At 56.4% G+C, this 21304-nt stretch overlaps 1 protein-coding gene across 47 annotated transcripts in view; it reads left to right on the top strand.

The window, feature by feature from the left end:
• The window catches only part of NCOR2 (nuclear receptor corepressor 2), a 241692-nt gene that overhangs the window by 19104 nt on the left and 201284 nt on the right, over positions 1-21304 (top strand). For 46 of the 47 annotated variants that reach the window (XM_057299563.2, XM_057299562.2, XM_034934806.4 and 43 more), the window contains exon 2: positions 11127-11173. The exons of the other annotated variant lie outside the window; for it this stretch is intronic. The gene's annotated coding sequence lies outside the window, so the exon portion shown is untranslated. The remainder of the gene's footprint in view (positions 1-11126; positions 11174-21304) is intronic. 47 annotated transcript variants of the gene reach the window in all.

Here is a 21304-nt window from a genome sequence, read left to right as displayed (position 1 = left end):
TGGACCCCCACTCTGTCGCCATCTGGCTTGGACGACTGCAGTAGCCTCTTCCGGGTCCCCAGTCCACTCTGGTCACACCTGTCTGGTCTCTGAGTTGCAGCCAGAGGGATCCCATCAGAAGGACCATGAGACTCTGGCCCCACACTCTCCATTGTCTTCCCACTGCTCTGAGAATAAATTCAGAGGCCACCCGGGAGCTCCTCATCCCTCACCGACCGCATCTGCCTCTGGGCCTTCGCGTTTGTTGTTCCCCCCACCTGGAATGCTGTTCCTTGCATATTGACACAGCTGGCTCCTTGCTGCCATTCAGGTCCCAGCTCAGTGCACGTTTAGGAGGCCTGATGTGATGTGGAGGAGAGTTAGAGTGGAGGAGAGGTCACACAGGAGGGGACCTGCCTGGCCTGGGGCACCCCAGGCCCCTCTCTCCCACCAGCTGGCTCGTTCACCAGATTCCACATCATCATAGTTCTTATGGTTATTTTATAACCTTACAAGTTTTAGAATTATATCTCATTCTGTATGTGTATTTATATATATGTTGTTATATATATGAATATGTATTCTTTATAACACACTTTTCTCATATAAAAATATATGATTGGTCTCTCCATACAATGGAATATTATTCAGCCATGAAAAGGAATGAAGTACGGATGCATGCTACACTGCGGGTGAACCTTGAAACCATGATGCTGAGTGAAAGAAGCCAGACACACAAGGCCACATAGTGTACGATTCCACTTTCATGAAATGCCCAGAACAGGCAAACCCGTGGAGACAGAAAGCAGATTGGTGGTTGCCAGAGGCTGGAAGGAGGGGACCTGGGGAGAACCTATGCCATGTTGATGGGGTCTCCTTTTAGAGTGATGAAAATGTTTTGGAATTAGATAGAGGTGATGGTCGCACAGTACTGGGAATGTCCTAAATGTCAGAGCTGCCTACTTTATAGTGGTTAATTTTATGTAATGTGAATTTCATCTCCATTTGAAAAATGTGGGAACTAAAAAAGATGGAGTAGTCCCCCCTTCATCTTGGGGGATATATTCTAAGACCCCCAGTGGATGCCTGAAGCTGCAGACAGTATGGAACCCTATATACACTCCATCTGTTCCTACACATACAGACCTCTGACAAGGTTTTCTTTACAAATTAGGCACAGTGAGAGATTAACAACCATAACTAATAATAAAATAGGACAGGCCAGGTGTGGTGGCTCATGCCTGTAACCCCAGCACTTCGGGAAGCCAAGGTGGGTGGATCTCTTGAAGCCAGGAGTTCGAGACCAGCCTGGCCAACATGGTGAAACCCCGTCTCTACTAAAAATACAACAAAATTTAGCCAGGCGTGGTGGCGAGTGCCTGTAATCCCAGTTACTCAGGAGGCTGAGGCAGGAGAATCACTTGAACCCAGGAGGTGGAGGCGGAGGCTGCAGTGAGCTGAGATCACACCACTGCACTCCAGCCTATATAACAGAGTGAGAAAAACAAAACAAAACAAAAACCCAAAACCCAAAAACTTACGAGTTGTTTATTTGTGGAATTTTCTGTTTGTTTTCAGACCACCATACTGAAACTGTGGAAAGCTGCCGTGGCTAAGCAGGAACTGCTGTACATATTTATTAAGCCCTTACTGTATGCTGGGCATTCACTCTTATTGTAGGCAGGCATTCGCTCACTGAGCCTCTGAGTCAGCCCTGTGAGCTGAGTTTCTATTTTACGGCGAGGAAACAGGCAGGCTCAGAAGGGTTAAGCCACGTGCCCAGGGTCACAGAGCTAGAAAGCAGTGCAGCTGGGTTTTGAACCCGGGTCTCAGACCCTATCCTGAGATCGCGAGTCCTGTGCTCTGTGGCCTTGCTGCAGGCTGAGCCCTGCCAGGGAGCAGAAACAGCCTGTGCCTGGGATGGGTCTCTCCTGCCTGTCTGTGCTTCACCTATGCATACCCCTGAACTGCTGCCCCAGGTAATGTGTGGCTTTGCATGTGTCCTGGGTGACACGGAGACTCTGAGGTGGGGCCAGTTCACAGCTCTGCCTGTGTGCATGGAACTTTGCTCATCTGCTGGGCCCAGAGAGGGTCCCCAGGCTGAAAGGCTGTTCCACACCACTCGTCCCCCACCCCCACCCTCACCCTGACCACAGAAGCAGGAACTTCCCAGCACGGGGCGGCGCAGGGAAGCAGCATGGCTCACTCTGGAGTGTGTGGGGCCACTGGGCTGTTTCAGTTTCTGCTGCGTTTCTTGCTCTGACTCAGGGCCCTGACCCCAGCCGGGCCACTTGGGCTTCTGAACGCCTGCCGGGCTGAGCTGAGCTCACTGGTACATGAGAAAGATCCCGGGCTGAGCTGCCCTTGCCTGGCGTCCTTGGGCCTTGGTTTTCCCATCTGTGTGGTGGGGCCTTCGAGGGGCCCCGTGTGTCGGTGGGTTGGTGTGGAGGGATTGGGTGTGGACACCAGGGGCTGAAAGCTGATGGGGACTCATGGGGAAATCTGTGCCTCGGACCCCTCCAGACCAGAGGCTCCTGCAGAGCCCTGCCCATGGAAGATCTGGGTCAGGGGCTGCCTTGTCTCTGGGTGCTTCTGTTGTCACTGGCCTCTGGCCCCAGCCTGGTGGTCACCAAAGCCTATGTTTCCCCTGGGCCTGCTGTGGAGGTGGGAGGCAGGGAAGGTGGGCTCTTATCCAGTCCTCTCATCATGGCCCTCCGAGACTCTGCTCCCTCCCCCTGGGCCCCGCTTCTGGGTGTTCGAGGTGCTGGGGACATTGGTGTCTCAGTAGGGTTGCAGGCTGGCAAGGGGCCCTGGGGAGGTGGCCTGGTGAACCCCAATGGTGAGCTTCAACTGAGCACTGCTGGGTGCCAGGTTGTAAATTTCTCTTCAGAGTAGCCCCTGGCATCATCCCTGTTTTACAGATGGGCACACTGAGGTTCCGAGAAGCAAGGCACCTTCCTCAGGCTTTAAAAAATGACAGCACTAGGGCTGCAGCTGGAGCCAGCCTGATTTTAGCCACCTAATATAATTGCCTCCGTTTCACTGTGAGGAAACTGCCTCTGAGAAGTTGAGCAGCACACACAGGGGTCGCAGTCTCCTGCCAAGATGAGATGGCTCAGGGATTTGATCTGGGTCTCAGCCCCATTTGAGGGCCCCCCAGGGACTCTGTATGTCAGCCCCACTTGTGCCTGGCTGTCCCCTCCTGCGTGTGGGCACCGGCTGAATGGTGGAAGCAGGTCCCTCCTGGGAGCAGGTCACGGGTGCTGGGGCTGCATCCCTGACCTACCCTAGGTCCGGGCGGGTGTGGAGGCAGAGGAGGATGTCCTGGGGGTTTGAGTGGGGGCAGAGCCTGCTTGTGAGGTGGAAGGTGGGGCAACTGAATCAGTGTGGGCCACCCTCCCACCCTGAATATCCCCAGGCCCTCGTGACAAATCTCTTTCACCATCTCTTGACCCAGCAATTAATTGCTCCTGGATGGTGCCCCCGCCCTCCAGGGAGCTTCTAAAGGCCAGACCCTGCTCCTGGGCGGGCAGCCCGGGGCAGAGGCTGGGGAGAGTCCGCGGTGGTTTTTCTGTTCAGCTGCAGATTCAGGGGTCCCCAGGCCAGGCAGCCTCTCTGGGAGAAGCCAGCAGCTGACATTTTGGGGTACTTGCTCTGCCTATCTGTGGGGCTAAACCTGAGTTCATCTACAGCATACTGTGAGGCAGGTGTTGTGATGTTCCTCTTTTACAGACAGGGTCACTGCGGGGCATAGAGAGGTTTCCCGAAGCTTCCATCTCATCCAGCAGTCTCCAGTGCACCCTTTCCATTCATCTCCCTCCCCGCTGGGGCTCCCCGGGCAGGGGGTGCCGGGCAGAGGCGGCATCGCTGGTGCTGGCTGACGCTGAGTGTGGATCCCAGTCCTGGGAACTCTCTGGGAGGGCGTTCTTGCCTCACTGCCTCCATCTGCACAGGGGGAGGATGTGGGGCGGTTGTTAAGAATTAAAGGAGTTAATCATCGTAAGGGGCTTAGCATTGTGCGGAGGCAGTGAAACCCTGAGCTTCAGGCCCCGAGGGGCTGTCGGTGCCCGTGAGGGTGAGGGGGCTGGACAGACAGGTGGACGGACAGCTGGCCTTTCCGTGCTGCCGCGTGGGGCCTCCGCGGCCTCCCGGCCTGGGCTGCGCTCCCTGCCCTGTCGTGGCCCGTGCTTGGCCATGAGCCAGGCTGCTGCCACCCCGACAGAGCCCGCGTCCCCCTTCCCTCCCGAAAGCGGTCGATACCCCGGCTCCTTCCTGGCCTCTAATTGCTCCTGCCGGCTGCTGTCTCTGATGGCGGCCCCACACCCCGCAGCGAGGAGAGGGGCGGCGAGGTTTCTGGGAAGCCTAGTCCCTGCTAAATCCACGGCGCTGTCGGGGTGGAGAATGGAGTGGCCGAGGGCAGAGGGTCAGATGCCCGGGGTCCCGTCTCCCCGCCCCTCGCTGGCTGTGTGACCTGGGGCAGGTAACCCCGTGTGGATCTGTTTCCCCACCCCTGAAACAGGGTCCGGACAGTGGAGATGCACGTGGCTTGGCAGGAAGTGAGGGCTGTTATTATTGTGATGATCGTTGTCATGGTTTTTTGCAGCGGCTCCTCCCCAGTCGCTGTGCTCGGTGTCAGCGCAGCCTTCCTTGTTGGGAGCAGACAGGTGGCCCTGGGGCTGGGGCGCGTTCCTGGGCAGGGCACGGGGTTGCTCCTCAGTCCCCCTCTGGACGGGGCTGCGGCCCATCCCCACCTCCCTACTGGTCCCACTGCAGGCCCTGATCACTCACATCCATGCTGCCAGCCCCCTTGGCCTTGGTCTGGTGGCCCATGCCCTAGCTGGTGGAGGAGGGATGGGAGGGAGAGAGGCTGTGACCCCCATCTTCGCCCACCCACCTGCCCTTGGCTGTTGCAGTCCAGTGGGGACTGAGACCTTGGTGAACTCTGGGTGGCTGCCTCTGCAGCTTCCAGGAGGGCTGGCGCGGGGCGGGCTGCCTCGGCTGTCACTGGAGAAGGAAAACATATCCCGGCGGCTTCTCAATGGAAGGGCTGCGGAGCCTGCCTCCCTCCCGCTCTGGCTGTCTGGACTGCTGGCTACCACAGGGACGGGGACCAGGTGACACCACTGCAGGAGACAGGGGAGGCTCCTTGTTCACCCTGTGTGGGAAGATGTATCCGGTGGACCCCGGCCGGCCCTGGGAGGGCGGTGAGCCGCCTCCATGTCTCACGGCACCTGAGTTGTGCTGTGCTGGAAGTCCCCAAACTCCAGCCTGCAGGGAAGGCTTCGGGGAGTCATGCCTGCCCCTTGGGGGCCAGGGTCTGATCTGTGGGTCTGCGGGGTCCAGTTTAGAGCTTCTGCGGAGCATGCCCCGAGGCTGGCTCATGCTGGCCTGGCAGGTTCCTAGGGCCTGGGACGGGCGCTGAGGGTCTTGGCCTCGGTGCCCAGGGCAGAGGTGGCCTGGAGTGGAGCCTGGGCTGCTGTCGCCCACCTCGTCCATCTCTGTGGGCACTGTGGGTGCTCGATCAACACCCGTCCTTCTCCCTTCTGGAAGATGTCCCTCATGTGGCCCTGCCAAGGGTGTGGCTGTTGTGGCCGGTGTGGCCACTGGTCAGGGGAGGCTGGGCTGAGAGGGAGGATTTATACTGAGCCCTGGGCTTGAGTAATCATGGGTCCTGGAGGCACAGGAGCCCCGAGGCAATGGCCCGCCCTGTTCCTGTGGCTGCTGCAGGTTCTGGTGGGAAAGGCTCCAGAGTCCAGACACCAAGCCCTTGCCCAGCATTGAGGCTGGAGCCCCACAGTTCTGACCCTCCATGCAGGAAGAGGCTGAGGCTGGGTCTGGGAGGGCAAGAGGTCGATGCCTCCATGGAGCCCTCAGGGATTGACCCAAAGGTGTCCTCGCTGGCCCTGCCCCACACTGTTCCTACTCAGTTATGTGTTCCACTGGAGCACGTGGCCCCCCTCCTGTGGCCAGGAACACAGCCCCCATCCCCTTCCAGCTCTCCACTCCCCATCCCCCTCCAACTCTCCACCCCCTCCCCCTCCAGCTCTCTACTCCCCATCCCCCTCCAACTCTCCACCCCCTCCCCCTCCAGCTCTCCACTCCCCATCCCCCTCCAGCTCCACTCCCCACCCCCCTCCAGCTCTCCACCTCCCACCCCCCTCCAGTTCTCCACCCTATCCCCCTCCAGCTCTTCAATCCCCATGCCCCTGCATATCCTCCTCCCATCCCCCTCCATCTCCACCCCCATCCCCCCATCTCCACTCCCATCCCCCTCCAGCTCCACTCCCCATCCCCCTCCAGCTCTCCACCTCCATCCCCCTCCAGCTCTACTCCCCAACCCTCTCCAGTTCTCCACTCCCCAGCCCTCTGGCTGCCCCAGCTTCTCTAACCCTCTGAGCTGGTTCTTGCCCCTGGGCCTTTGCACAGGCTGTGCCTTCTGCCTGGAGTGCTCTTTTTTCCTTCCTCATGGACACCTGTTCCTCGGCCCTCTGTGCTTGGCTCCAGTGTCTCCTCCTGCAGGGGGCCCTCCCTGCCCTCCCTCCCACCACTGCAGGGTCGCCATGGTTTATGTCCGTCACTCCAGGGGCCACTCTTTGCAATCACCTTGCTCACTTATGGGTGTACCGGAGGGTGTTTGGGTGTGGGTGTGTGTGACTTTGGCCCCTAAGACCCTCAGCTTTTGTGTTCGCAGTCATGCCCCTGTACCTGGCAGGTAACGGGGGTCTCTCCCCTCTGTTTGTTGAGCAGCTGAAGGTTGATGGTGTCCTGGTCGAGGCAGGTCGAAGCTGCCTCTGGGTTTGAATGTCAGCTGGCTCTGCCTCTTGCAGCTGTGTGGCCGTGGGTGGTAGCTTCCCATCTCTGGGTGTGGCGAATGGACGAGTCAGGTTGGCCTTTGTGGCTGGGGTGAGCCAGGCGGGCTTCCTGGAGGAGGAAAAGATGGTGCTTGTTCTGGTTCCAGCAGGGTGGAGAGCAGGGTGAGGGTGCGTTTGGTAGAGTTGAGGGTAAAAGCCAACGCCAGGAGGTGGGCTTGTTTGGGAGCTGACAAGGGGGGTGCTGGCAGGTGGGGGCAAGTCTCAGCCTGTGGGCCAGGAGTGGTCACGGTGGGCTTGGCAGAGGGGAGCCTTGGAACTGGTCCTTGCTCTCCCCGTGCATCCGCTTTGCCGGGAGACTAGCCTGGGCAGCCCCAGGGGTGCGAGGATGGAGGCCCGGCCCTTCTTCCAGCTGCGGGTGGACTGAGCCGGTGGTTTCAGAGGAATGGGGGGTGTCCGGGTTCCCCCAGCCTGCCTGGGAGGGTGAGGGGGAGCGTGGGAGCTTGCTGGGGGACAGTGAGCATGAAGGAGCGGGTGGGATGCCGTGCGGGGAGGGCCCGCGGAGCCGGCCAGTGGGCCTGGGCCTGAGCTGGAATGTGTGTGGGTGGCCCCGAGCCGGTGAGTGTGAACCGGGTGTGCACGAGTGTGAATGAGTGTGAATGTGAGTGCAGCAGAGTGAGCAAGTGCGACTGTGGCCTTGAGCGAGTGAGTGGTGGGTGTGAGCACAGGGGAGCGTGACACAGTGAGTGAGACCCGCTGCTGCGGGGCTGAGCTGGGAGACGCCCGGCCCAGGAAGCCCTGACGGGGGCGGCTCTGTCGGGGAGGCGTGGGGCTCGGTCCACACTGTGGCCCACATGCCCTGGCCGCTCGCGAGCAGCCTGGGCTGGAGCAGCCTCCACCCCACGCTGCCAGCCCTGTGCCCTGGTGCCCTGGCTCCCCATGGCCCAAGCACTTGGTCCTGGGTTTGGATCCCGGCTCACTCCCTTCCTTGCCACGTGGCCTTGGGTGACTCCTCCCTCAGAGCAGCAGTTTCCTGGCCAGGGACACGGGATAGCTGCGCCCCTGAAAGGGTCCTGTGCAGGAAGTGGATGTTGTCACCCTCTCCTTCTCTCCCCTACTAGCTCTGCCCAGGGTCGGAGAGGAGGAGCGGGCCTCTTGATTCTCACCATCCCTTGCCTGCCTTTCGGACTCTAATGCACGATGCTCTCCATGCCGGCCCCTCTCCCACCTCGCTGCGCCCAGCCTGGCCGCCCGCCACATCGCTCTCCTGGACTGGCACAGTGGCCTCTCCCTTGGCTGTGGCTTCTGCCCTCACCCGCGCTTCACGGCCAGATGCATCTCCACTTTGGAGTGGGACCTTGCCCCTCTGCAGCTTGCGTAACCCTCCTAAGGTTCTCTGCTCTGGAGATAAAACCCATCTGCAGAACCCTGCGTGACCCGCCCCTGCTGCCTCCAGCCCTCCTCTCTCTTCCTCTCCCCCTGGCTCTGCTCCAGCCAGGGCCCTGGGTTCCTTCCCACCTCAGCCCAGTCCTCGCTACCCCCCTTGGCCCCTCAGTCATCTCCCTGGATTCTGGCCAGTGTGACAGGTTGCCTGTCCTGGGAAGTCCCTGCTGAGTTTTCTAAATTGGGAACCCCTCTTTGGACCTATGTGTCACTCCATTACTGCTGGGAGATTCTCTGTTTCCCTCTGGACAATGTGACCTTGGGGCCAGCCCCCACTGGCCTTGACCCCATGCCACCGGGACACCCTGGGACTCTGTCTGTTGGGGATTGCAGGCTGAGCTGGCTGGGATTGGGAGCAGGTTAGGAGAAGATGGGGTCTGATCTCCCAGCTGTCTCTCCCAGGTGGAGGTTGAGAGCTCCTTGGTGCCCAGGGAGAGCGCCTGCCAGGCCTGGCTCTGCCCTAGCCTGTGACGGGACGTGCTGCAGGTGGCTGGCCACCGAGGCTTCCGGGAGCTGGGGAGGGCGGCTGTGAAGATGTGCCCGGGCCCTCCCTGTTTCCAGCCTTCCTGCAGGGCCTGTCTCTGGAGCTGATGCAGATGGCAGGACCAAGTGCCAAGCCTGGGGGCATCATAGTGAAAAAAACGCTTAAAAAAGAAAAAAGGGCAGGAAAGAAGTGGCTGGCTTGTCCCCCTGTGAGCTGCCCGCAGCTGCCCTTTCAAAGGCTCCCTCCTTGGGGCCTGAGGGCCTGCCAGGCACTGGAGAGGGCTGGCCTCTCGGAACTTGGCTGCCAGCCCCTGGGTGGGGGTAGGAGTCATGTCCAGCAAGAACTGAGCACTCGAAGTGGCACACACTGGAGTGGCACACACTGGAGTGGCACACACTGGCACTGAGGGCACTTTACACTCACAACATTCCTGTGGGGTCAGCATTTTTAAAATGATCGTTTCCATTTTAGAGATGGGGAATCTGAGACTCAGAGAGGTGAAGTTGCTTGTTCCAAGTTGCACAGCTAGGAGAGGGTAGAGGCCAGATTGGAACCTGGGGAGCCTGGCTTCAGAGCTTGAGCACTGCACACAGCTGCTCCCTTGTGGGAGGGGGCAGCCCTGGCCTCACCAGTGCCCGATCCCTCAGCTTTGGCACGAGGTGGAGAAGGGGTTTCCCAGAGGTCCATTGAGACTGACTGTCCAGTGCTCTGCCCTCTGTACTATTTTTTACTTGTTCTTTTCATGCAGAAGTTAACACGATAAAGAATGTATAAACCCCTCAGTGCAGATTAGCGAACAATTATAAAGGGGTCACCTTGTAGACATGGGCTGCCTTCTCCCTAGAGGTGATTGGCGTCCTAACTTTGTGGGAATCACATTCTTTTTGTTGTATTTGACTACCTCTGCAGGCCTCTTTACAAATGTGAAAGTTGTTTTGTCTTCCCCAGAATCCTATCGTGGAACCATAGAGTCTGCAGCCTTGAATCTGGCTTCTTGGACACAGCCTGAGTCTCAGATTCCTCCCTGTGGTCCTGTGTGTCTGCACTTGGTTCCTCTTGATTGCAGAGTCATATGGCATGGATGTACCACTGTTTGTTTATCCGTTCACCTGTCGATGGACCGTTGGGTTGTTTTCAGTTGTTCTGCGATTGTGCATAAAGCTTCAGTGAACATTTGTGCGCGAGTCTCTGTGGCTGTTTTCATGTCTGTCTGATAAAGTCCTAGGAGTTGAATTACTGAGTCATGTGGCAAGCGTGTGTTTAACTATAAGAAATAGCCAAACTGTTTTTGCAAAGTAGTTGCTCCATTTTGCATCCCGTCGGCAACGGGTGAGGGTTCCAGGTGCTCCTTGTTCTCACCAGCACTTGATGTTGTCTGTCTCATGTTTGCCATCCCTATGGGTGAGCAGTGGTCTTTCGTGGTTTTAATTGCCCTCTCTTAAGGACTGATGACGTTGGGCATCTTTTCGTGTCTTATTGGCCATGTGTATATACTCTTTGGTGAAGCGTCTATGTTGTCTTTTGCCTGTCTGCTGTTGGACTGACTGGCTCATATTGATTTGTGGGTGTCCCCTCTGTATTCTGGGTACTAGCTATCATTGCACTACTTTTGACTTTGTATGGTAACTCAGAAATTCTTAAATGAGGCTGGGCACAGTGGCTCGCACCTGTAATCCCAGCATTTTGGGAGGCCAAGGCAGGAGGATTGCTTGAGCTCAGGAGTTTGAAACCAGCCTGGGCAACATGGTGAGACCCTGTCTCTACAAAAAAATACAAAAATTAGCCGGGCATGGTGGCACGTGCCCATAGTCCCAGCTACTTAGCAGGCTTAGGTGGGAGGATCGCCTTAGGGTTGGGGCTGCAGGGAGCCGTGATTGCACCCCAGCCTGAGTGACAGAGCGAGACTGTATCCAAAACAAAAACAAAAACAAAAACACTCCAAAATACCAAACAAACAAAAATAAATTCTTGCATGATTATAGTAGACACCCCCACCCCCGGACCCCGTCCTTCAGGTGTCCGTCGACCCATCTGCCTGTTTGTGGGGTCCTCTGGGTAGTTAATGGGGCAGTTTCCCAGTAGCCTAGCCGTGTGGCCCGGGGCCCCTCGGTGGTCTTGCCAGGGTGTGGGATGCCTTTAAATCCACACATCTGGGATTGAATCACAGCTCCGTCACTTCCCGGCTCTGAGAACCTGGGCATGAGATTTGATTGTCTGAGCGTCAGTCTCCCTCTCTGTCAAATAGGTAGCAGTACCTGCCTCACAGGGTTCTCATGGAGAAATACTTGGCCCAGTGCTTACGACACATGGGCCCTGACGGCAGACACGGTCTTTTTTCCTGCATGTCGGTGTCGTCATGCCAAACTGCGTACATGCGATGTCAACTAACAAAACCCGTGTTTTCTCCGCAGGTCTCCCTGAGTCTTTGAGGACACAGCCTCGCTGGAGGCAGTTTCTGGTAGGTTCATGTCTGTCTTCACTTGGTGTCCCCAGAAGGTTCATCCTGCCTGGACCTTCTTACGGGAAGTGGGTCTGGAATTACTCGGAGCCAGGTTCGGCCTGGAGTGTGTGGTGGGGGCCTCGGGGGGCGTGTGGGGTCTGGCACATCAGAGCCGTCCAGGGCAGGGAGCAACTAGGGCAGTTTGCGGGGTCCCCCACTGATGGGCCGTTTCCTGGCTGAGTTGGTGCAGTGATTTTTTGATGACACCTGAGAGGTGGGAGGGTCCCTGACAGTGTCAGTGTCAGGAGGGTGGGCTTCCCCGGGCTCCGGGGTTCTTGGTCACATTGCTTTTGTGCTTTGGCGGTGGGCCCGCAGGTTTGGCCAGGGTGGGGCCTGTCGATGGGCCCAGGTGTTCGGGTGTTGGGTGCTGGAGGAAGCCCTGAGGCTGAACCACCACTGTGGTCCCCGTGCCCAGCAGGCAAAGAGGTGGCCTGGGTCCTGGTCTTATCACTGCTACTTCTGTGCTGGGCACCGGGGCCAGGTTGCTTTATCTCTCTGTATCTCTGTTTCTCCATCTGTAGACTGGGCGGGGAGGCAATAACAGTTTCCCCTTATAGGGTTTTGCCGCGGTGATTAATGCTCATAGAGAGCAGTGCCTGGCCCGAGAAGGTGCCTGGTGAGTCATAATCACAGGTCGTGCTTTTCACAGGTCACCCCATTTTGTGACCCTCACAGCAACACTCCAGAATAGGTGGTGCCTCATTTTACAAGTGGGGAAACTGAGGCACAGGTTGGTCACCTGTCCCAGATCTTTCAGCTGGAAGCAAAGAGCCAGAAGCAAAGAACACCTTCTCACCCTTCCCAGGGAATGCAGCAAGTTTCTCCCCGAGTGCTCATTTCCCAGCCAGGCAGATGGTCGCTGAGGGCATTGCAGGGCTCCTGCGCATGGAGGCTGGGGCACATGGCGGGCACACAGCGTGTTCTGGCTCATGACAGGCTGTTGTCGGGAGATTTCATTCTTGTTCCAAATACAGTCATGTGCTGCATAACGACATTCTGGTCAACGATGGACCGCATATATGACAGTGGTCCCATAAGATTATACCACATTTTTTTTTTTTTTTTGAGACAGAGTCTTGCTTGGTTGCCCAGGCTGGAGTGCAGTGGTGTGATCTCGGCTCACTACAACCTCTGCCTCCAGGTTCAAGCTATTCTCCTGCCTCAGCCTCCTTAGTAGCTGGGATTACAGGCGTGCGCCACCACGCCTGGCTAATTTTTGTATTTGTAGTAGAGATGGGGTTTCGCCATGTTCGCCAGGCTGGTCTCGAACTCCTGACCTCAAGTGATCCTCCTGCCTCGGCCTCCCAAAGTGCTGGGATGACAGGTGTGAGCCACCAAGCCCAGAGAATACCACATTTGTACTGTTCCTTTTCTGTGTTTGGATATCTAGTGTACCACTGGGTTCTAGCTGCCTGTGGGAGTCAGTCCAGCCACACGCCGTACAGGTGGTAGCCTGGGAACCGTCGGCTACACCAGGGTTGTCCAATCTTTTGGCTTCCCTGGGCCACATTGGAAGAAGAATTGTCTTGGGCCACCCAGAAAATACACTAGCACTAATGATAGCTGATGAGCTAAAAAAAAAAAAAAAAATCACAAAAAGGTCTCATAATGTTTTCAGAAAGTTTACAAATGTGTGTCAGGCCACATTCAAAGGCATCCTGGGCCGGGGTTGGACGAGCTTGGATGACACCACACAACCTGGGTGTACCGCCGGCACTGAGGTCTAGGTTTGTGCAAGTCCACCCCCATCGTGCTCCCACAGCCACGGCACCAGCTCCCGTGCGTTTCTCAGAACGTGTCCCCCTGGTTAAGCAGTACATGACTATTCGTTTATGGAATGGCTCTTTCTAAAGCACCTACTGTGTGCCAGGCTCTGTTGTGGGTGCTGGGGATAGACCTGTGGACAAGACGGCCAAGCACCCAGTCCTCCCTGCGGGGAGACAGACCATGACCAAAAGTCAGTAAGTCCGACGCTTAGCGGGTCTCTTGGTGGTGAGCACCAGGCTGAGGAACAAGTGGTGAAGGGGTCTGGGGAGCGTGTGGGTGGGCTGGGGGTTGCAGTTTCAAAGTGGGGGTCAGGGTAGGCCTCGCTGAGAAGGTGGCCTTTGAGCAAAGACCTGAAGTAGGGGAGGAAGGGAGCATGTAGGTATCTGGGGGAAGGGTGACCCAGGCTGAGGGAACAGCCCTGCCAAAGCACCGAGGCAGCTTGGAATGGGCCTCCCGGGTTGCGCGATTCTGAGTTACCTTGGGGGAGTTTTCCTGGAGGAGGCCTCTTTACTTCGTCCTGAGCCTTTGGGGGCCCCCCACTGGGCAGGAGGGAAGATCAGCCCTGCAGGTCATCTGCTTCCTGGGGCTGGGCCTTGGGCCCTAAGCCCTGGGCCTCACAACCAGGTTTTGTCTTGGAGGGAGCAGGGGAAGGAGGATTGGGATTTGGAGGGAGGGAGAAGGAGGAGTGGGATTTGGAGGTGGGGGGAGGAGGAGTGGGATTTGGAGGGAGGAGGGGAAGGAGGAGTGGGATTTGGAGGGAGGAGGGGAAGGAGGAGTGGGACTTGGAGGGAGGGGGGAAAGAGGAGTGGGATTTGGGTTAGGGAGGGGGAAGGAGGAGTGGGACTTGGAGGGAGGGGGGAAAGAGGAGTGGGATTTGGAGGTGGAAGGAGGAGTGGGATGGTGGCGGTCCCCCACAAAGTGATGAACTCAGCAGGGCTTTCTGCCTAGGCTCATGGGACTTTGAAGTTGGAAGGAAAGCGGCCTGGCCTGGGCTGTTGTTTCCAGCCTCCTCCTCCTCTGCCTCTCTGTCCCCCGTCCATCGGCGTCTCCGTCTCCGGCCTAATGGGGAGCCTTCCTCCTGTGGCTGAGTTATCTGCTTGTCATGCCAGTGGCCCACCCGAGGACGATAAAAGGGCTTTTTGTCTGCAAGCACTTAGCTTCCTCCGCCGGGGCGATCCATCACATCTGAGGGAGGCCGGGAAGGCAGACAGACGGTGGAGTGGGGCCTCCTCCTCCCCTGCTGAGGGAACCTGATGCTCCCAGGAGCCCCCTTGCAGGACCCAAGTGGCTCCTCAGCCCGAAGGCAAGGCCTGTCTGGGGGCCAGCAGGGGTGAGTGGGAGTGGGGCCATGGGGGCACATTGAGGCAGGCAGATGCTCTGCACTCCCCTGACAGAGGACAGACGCTGCCCGGATGCCCTGCCCCACCACGCCCACTTGGCAGCTCTGTGGGGCCCCTCTGGGACCCTCTATGCTGGAGAGGGTGGGTGGGGGGTGCAGCCTTTTCTGAGTAAGAACCGTGATGGTAGAAGGGGGGATGGGGGAGACAAGGGGGGACAGACCTCAGGGCCGACACTCGCTATGCGTGCACTGAGCACTTTGTGGAATTACCTCCTTAAATCTCAGAGTGACCCTGGAGGTGGGCACCGTCCTTATCCCCATTCTCCAGATGAGGAAACTGAGGTACAGGGAGGTGATGTGGCATCCCCAGGGTGCAGCAGCAGAGGGAGGGCTTGGCCCCAGGCTCCCAGCGGTACACTCTTCCCTGCGGACCTAGGACCTTAGAAGGGGGCTGTGGGAGCCCCTGGCCCCAAAAGTGGGTTGCCCGTGACTCGAAACTCTGTGAGTGGATTCTTCAGCTGGGAGTGGGGTGGGGAGGTGGGTGTCTGGGATCGTCTATACATTGGGGTGAGGGGTCAGGTGTGGGTGGGGGCTGGGGTCTCGGGGTACCCCGGGCGGGTGATCGGGGACACCGAAGGTGTGTAGGGGGAGGTTTTAGGGCCCTGGCCCAGTGGGATCTCGCCTCTCGGGGGCTCTGGGAGGACCGGCTTTAACCCCAGTTGGACGGGGCCCTGGGCCCTGCTTGGGTGGGGAGGAGAGCAATGGAGGGCCCCCTGCCCTTCCCTGTCTGCGCCACCACCCTTCCCTCTCTGCCATCCTCCTCTCTCTCCTTCCCAGCCTGGATGCTCAGCCCTGGGCGGGGGCTCCCTGCAATCCCTTCCTCCCCTCCCCCTTCCTTCCTGCTCCCTACCCCTCCTTCTCCTCCTCCCTCCTTCTCCCCACAGGCCACCCTCAAATGACAGCAATTAATGGTGCCTGTGATGGCGGGCTGAGAGGAGGAGGCTGACAGTTGAGCGTGTCTGCCTGCGGCCGCCCGCTAATCGGGCCCGGGGGATGCCGCTCCTGCCGTTGGCTCCAGGTGCCTGCGCTGCCATCACTCAGAGGGGAGCAGGAGCCCTGGACAGGCCTGTGGGAGCTGGTGCAGAGCCCCCATCCCTGCAGCCCCCTCCCTGTCCTTCTATTATTATTATCATTTTCTTTCATAAACGGGTGGGCTCTGGCTGGACTCTTGTTCAGCATGAGTTGGTGGATGCCTCCCAGATGTCCTTCTCCTGAAATGACCTCTCATGTGCCTGTGTTGTCCTCAGGGCCAGCCATCCCCACAGGGCCCCATCCTTTTGTCCCTGCTTCCCTGGGAGAGGCGGGTTGGGTGGAGCCCAGGAGCCGTGTCCTGTCCGGACAGCAGGCATCAGTTAAATGCCCCGGCCTGAGTCCTCGGGGCCTGGGGGCAGCTATTTGAGCCCAGAGCCTTGTCTGGTGGGGTGAGGAAGTGTGTTGTGTTTGTCAGGGTTACAAGAATCCTGGCCAGCTCTGTCCACAGTGGGCCTGGGGCTTGACCATTTATCACCTGGCAGCAGCAATAATGAAGCCCCTGGTGTATGCTGGGGCCTGCAGCTGGTATGTTCACTTTGGTTCATTTTACTTTGCAGTTTTCTGAGGAGTGTGGTATTTCTCACCTTGCTTTTGTAGAGGGGGAGACTGAGGGGCAGAGAGGCAAAACGATTTGCCCTAAGGGGCACAGTGCCCTACATGACCTAGCTAGCATAGGACAAAGCTGGGGTTCAACCCAGACCCAAACTCTCCAATGCTCATACATCAGGGGACTTTGGGAAACTTGAGGGCCAGTTTAGGAACCAGCAGACTGATTTAGAAGTGAGGAAATAGTCCCTGGGCACTGGGAATGGAGTGAGTAGTGTTAATATATGCATCTCTCTCCCTGTTCCACTTAAGATCATCTTCATTGAGATGTAATTAACCTATAATGATGCACCCATTTTAAGGGTTCAATTGCATGTGTTTTGACAAATGTAAACATTTGCATCACCTCCACAATCAGAATAAAGTGTTTCTGTTCCCTCCAAATCCCCACCAGTCCCTTGGCACTAAATCCCTAGCACCCACCTCCACCCCCCACCCCCGACTAGAGGTACCCACTGATCTGCTGTTATAGAAGCTTTTAACTCTTCTAGAATTTTATAATAAAATTATCATCAGGTATATACTTTGTTGTGTCTGGCTTCTTTCACTCTGCATAACCCATGTTGCTCATGTATCAATTCATTCTTTCTCATGGCTAAGTAGTATTTCATTCTGTGGATATATTACAGTTTATCCATTCATCAGTTGATGGACATCAAAGTTTCCAGTTTTTGGCTATTGGGAATAAAGCTGCTCTGAACATTCTTGTGTAAGTCTTTGTGTGAACATGTTTTCTTTTTTCTTGTGTGAATATCTAGGCGTTGGGTTGCTAGGTCACATGGTAAATGTGTTATTTTAGTTTATAAGAAACCACCAGCTGTTTTCTAAAGTGGCTGTCCCATTTTGCATGCCCACCTGCAGTGGATGAGAGTTCCAGTTGCTCCCCATCCTTGTCAGCACTTGCTACTGTCAATCTTTTAATGTTAGCCGTTCCAGGAGACCCTAATGCACATGCGATTACATTTTTCAGCTTTTGCTGCCTTTTGGGTAAAGCTGTGGTTCTGTGTTTTGATTTTATGTGTCTGGCCAGCTGGTGGGAGTCTAAAGGATGGTGGAAGATAATCTCGTGTCTGCCAATGCTAGCTCTGTGTTTTCCTTTCTAGTCTTTATGCTGCTGACTGACTGCTTCTCGTCCGGCTGCAGTGGTTGAGACCACAGTGCAGTGCCGGATTGCACCAGTTGGGTTGTTTGGGGTTAGTTAGCTGTGAGTGTTGTTCTTTATTTTTTTATTTTTTATTTTTTTTTGAGACAGAGTCTTGCTGTGTCGCCCAGGCTGGAGTGCCATGGCATGATCTTGGCTCACTGCAACCTCCGCCTCCCGGGTTCAAGCGATTCTCCTGCCTCAGCCTCCCAAGTAGCTGGGATTACAGGCATGTGCCACCACGTCTGGCTACTTTTTGTATTTTCTTTTTTTTTAGTAGAGACGGGGTTTCGCCATGTTGGCCAGGCTGTTCTTGAACTCCTGACCTCAGGTCATCCACTTACCTCGGCCTCCCAAAGTGCTAGGATTAGTGAGTGTTTTTTTTTTTTTTTTTTTTTTTGAGTCGGAGTTTCGCTCTTGTTGTGCAGGCTGGAGTGCAATGGCGCGATCTCGGCTCACCGCAACCTCCGCCTCCCGGGTTCAAGCAATTCTCCTGCCTCAGCCTCCCTAGAAGCTGGGATTATAGGCAGGCGCCACCACGCCTGGCTAATTTTGTATTTTTAGTAGAGACGGGGTTTCTCTGTGTTGGCCAGGCTGGTCTCGAATTCCCGACCTCAGGTGATCTGCCCGCCTCGGCCTCCCAAACTGTTGGGATTACAGGCGTGAGCCACCGCGCCCGGAGGTGTTGTTCTTAACACTCTTCTTACAGATGAGGAAACTGAGGCTCTGACAGGTCAGGTGACTTCCATTCCGATAAGAAATGAAACTCATGACTCTGAGTTGTGTGCCCTTTCTCCTCCTTCAGGCTAGGAGGTGCCAGCTCCGTTTGTTGCAGTGATGTGTTTGCCAGTCCAGAGGGTCATGCCAAGAATTGGTGGCTGGTTGGGGCCAGGACCACCTTTTTCCTAGGGTTTCCTCTGCTGGAGAGATGAGGGTGTGGAGGAGACGCTGTGCCTTCCGGGTCAAGCACTGTCCTTTGGCATTGAGCACTGTTGAGTGAATGTCAGGCGTTGGCTCTACCAAGGGTCTTCCTTGTTCAATCCTGTTGTCTTGGGCAAAACCACACCTGCCTTCCGGGGAACTATTTTGGGGCAAGGGAGGAGCATGACATATGGAAGCCCAGGAATGGGCTGGGATGAAAGAGGGGGCCTCCTTCTCCTTTTTCCTTGCCTGAGGGGTGTCAGCTAAGATGACTTTTCGGGGAAGGAGGCCTGTAAATTAAATAAGCAATCCCGTAAATAAATAAGTAATGAAGTTAGCGGGGTGCCTAATTACATCAGATTCATCATTGTGGATGGATGCCTGCCTGATCATTGTACTTGTTTTTAATCTTCGGCTCTGACATGTGTCTCCTTCCGTCTCATAGTCATCCCCACCCCAGCTGGAGGGAGGAGGCGGGGAGGCGCTGCTGTAGGGGCTTCCAGAGAGCCTTGGTGGTGGAGGTGGTGGTGGGGGGTCCCTGGAGGGTTATTTACCCAGTCTGCCTGTTTATGGCAGTCGTGGAAGGGATGACGAGGTCTTTTCGGCAGTGAAACCTCAGGAGGCCTCGGGCCATCCTGATTCAGCAAATCCCTGAACAGGCTGCGCTGAAGGGTAGATGACAAACATGGTGCCCCGCACAGATGGGGCCACAGCACACGCAGCACACCCTGGAGGGCGAGATGGGAAGGACACGGACGGGGGCAGATGACCTCAGTGCAAAGTCCCAGGGATCCAGGTGGACCCGTCTTTATGCTGCAGTTGGGTTTGTAAACCTACTGGAGCTTCGAAGTGGGAGCACCCCATGGCAGTGACAGCAGCAGTCCTAACAGGGTTTGTGATCGTCCTTGTGTCACACTTCACATGTTATAATTTATTTAATTGACTGGGCACAGTGGCTCATGTCTGTAATGTAATCCCAGCACTTTGGAAGGCCGAGGCAGGCGGATCATCTGAGGTCAGGAGTTCGAGACCAGCCTGGCCAACATGGTGAAACCCCGTCTCTAATAAAAACAGAAGAATTAGCCGGGCGTGGTGGCGGGCGCCTGTAATCCCAACTACTGGAGAGGCTGAGGCAGGAGAATTGTTTGAACCCAGGAGGCAGAGACTGCAGTGAGCTGAGATCGTGCCACTGCACTCCAGCCTGGGCAACAGAGCAAGACTCCACCTCAAAAAATAAAAATAAAAAAATAAAAAATTATTTCATCACCTAAAAGCTCTTGTAAAGTAGGGATTATCATCATCCCCTCTTTACATATGAGGAAACTGAGGCACAGAGAGGTTCCGCATCTTGCCCGAGGTCACACAGCCAGTGAACTTTGCACTCAAGTCGTCTGCCCCCGTCTGCGTCCTTCCCATCTCGCCCTACAGGGCGTGCTGTGTGTGCTGTGGCCGCGTCTGTGTGGGGCGCCGTGTTTGTCATCTACCCTTCAGCGCGGCCTGTTCAGGGATTTGCTGAATCAGGATGGCCTGAGGCCTCCTGAGGTTTCACTGCTGAAAAGATCTCATCATCCCTTCCACGACTGCCATAAACAGATGCCATTCTGAACTGTAAAATAAAATCGTGTTTCACTAATGACAAAGCAAGCCCATTTGCTGAAATTAAAATAGCTTCTTTCCAGATCTTCTCTTTCTCTTTCAGCGGCCCTGATTGGCTGGGTCTTGGGGGACTCTGTCCTGCCTGAGATAATGGTCCTTAGACCCATTGTACAGTTGGAGAAACTGAGGCTCAGGGAGGTGGAGGAGCATGAGTGAGACCACACAGCTGGGAGGTGGTGAAGCTGGGATTCTAGCTGCTTCTTACTGTTTGGTTTGGGGAGCGGGGGCCACCTCATGTGCCTGACGTGGAAGGGGCTGCCTGTCCTCTCCGAGAAGCGCAGGGAGCTGTGTGCACCCCAGGCTGGCTTTGCTGGGGTTCTTGCTGTGGCTGATTGGTTAGCGTCCTGTCTGTCTGCGGAGGAGAGGAGACCAGCTGCCCCACCTCGTGGTTTCTCCTCAGGACCTGAGCATGTGCTGGGCATGGACAGAGGATGGGGGTGGCTGGGGGCAGTCTTGTCCTCGTTCGCTGTCCATGCAGCTCCAGGGTGCCCAGCCACAGCCCACACCTGTTCCCTCCATGGTGCCTCTCCATATCTCCAGACTCCAGGTCCTGTACGAGGCAGTGGGGCCTGAAACCTTGGGATGTCTGGGCCTCTACTGGGGGCCCAGGGAGGGAACACCCTTTACTTTACAGGGTGTACTTGTGCAGCCGGACAGGGCCTGCGTTTCTGGGCCATGGCTTGGATGGGAGTAGGGGTTCACACATTCCCCTGGTGCTGACTTCAGGCTTGTGGGGTTTGGGGCTCTCCCTGCCCCTCACTGTCACCTGGGGTGGAGAGAGGAGTTGAGGACAGACCCACATGAAGAATTGTGTGTGTCCATGGTGTTCCTGGGGGTTGGAGCAATCCAAGGAGGCTGCCTGGAGGAGCTGGAACACTCACATTGAATAATAATAAGCCCATCTTGGAGGGACTAATGTGTGTACATGCTTCAAACAGGACCTGACACAGAGCAAATACCATATTTACCATAAAAGCTAACATTTCCTGATCCTTTTCTTGCCTCAGTGCCGTGTGTGAGTTGCCAGTATTATTATTATTAACATTAACTACAATTTCTAACGTGCACCCCATACATACACGCATGTACTCTTTGCAGCAGCCTTAGAAGGTAGGTGCTATTATGATCAGCCCTGTTTTCTAGTTAAGGGGATTGAGGGCAGAGAGAGGTTAGGGGACTTGTCCAAGGTCGCCCAGTTGGCAGAGCTAGGATGTGAACCCAGAACGCCTGACTCCACGGCAGCTGCTTTTCATCGTGTGGATGGTGCAGGTGCCACCTGCAGCCCTCCCTCTGCCCCGTGGGTACGCCGATCACTGCCGCAGCCAGCCTGGATCTCTTGGCAGGGCCATGCCAGCTGTGGGACAGCCTCCATGTGCCACGTAGGGCCCTCAGGCACGCAGCAGCTGCTCTGGGCAGTGTGGGATGGTCAGGACGTGGGACATCTGCTTCCTGCCTCCCTGCAGCCAGATTGGTGTCCCCATGGCCTCCTCCTGGTTGAGGGGATGGCAAACAGCAAACAAGATGCGGCGCTTTGCCTTATGGATCACACAGGCTGATGGGGAGATGG

This window comes from Pan paniscus, chromosome 10 (assembly GCF_029289425.2).
Source record: "Pan paniscus chromosome 10, NHGRI_mPanPan1-v2.0_pri, whole genome shotgun sequence".
NCBI classification, from domain to species: Eukaryota; Metazoa; Chordata; class Mammalia; order Primates; family Hominidae; genus Pan; species Pan paniscus.
Note: the sequence above shows the minus strand (reverse complement) of the source record. Positions and strands in the feature narration are given on the sequence as shown.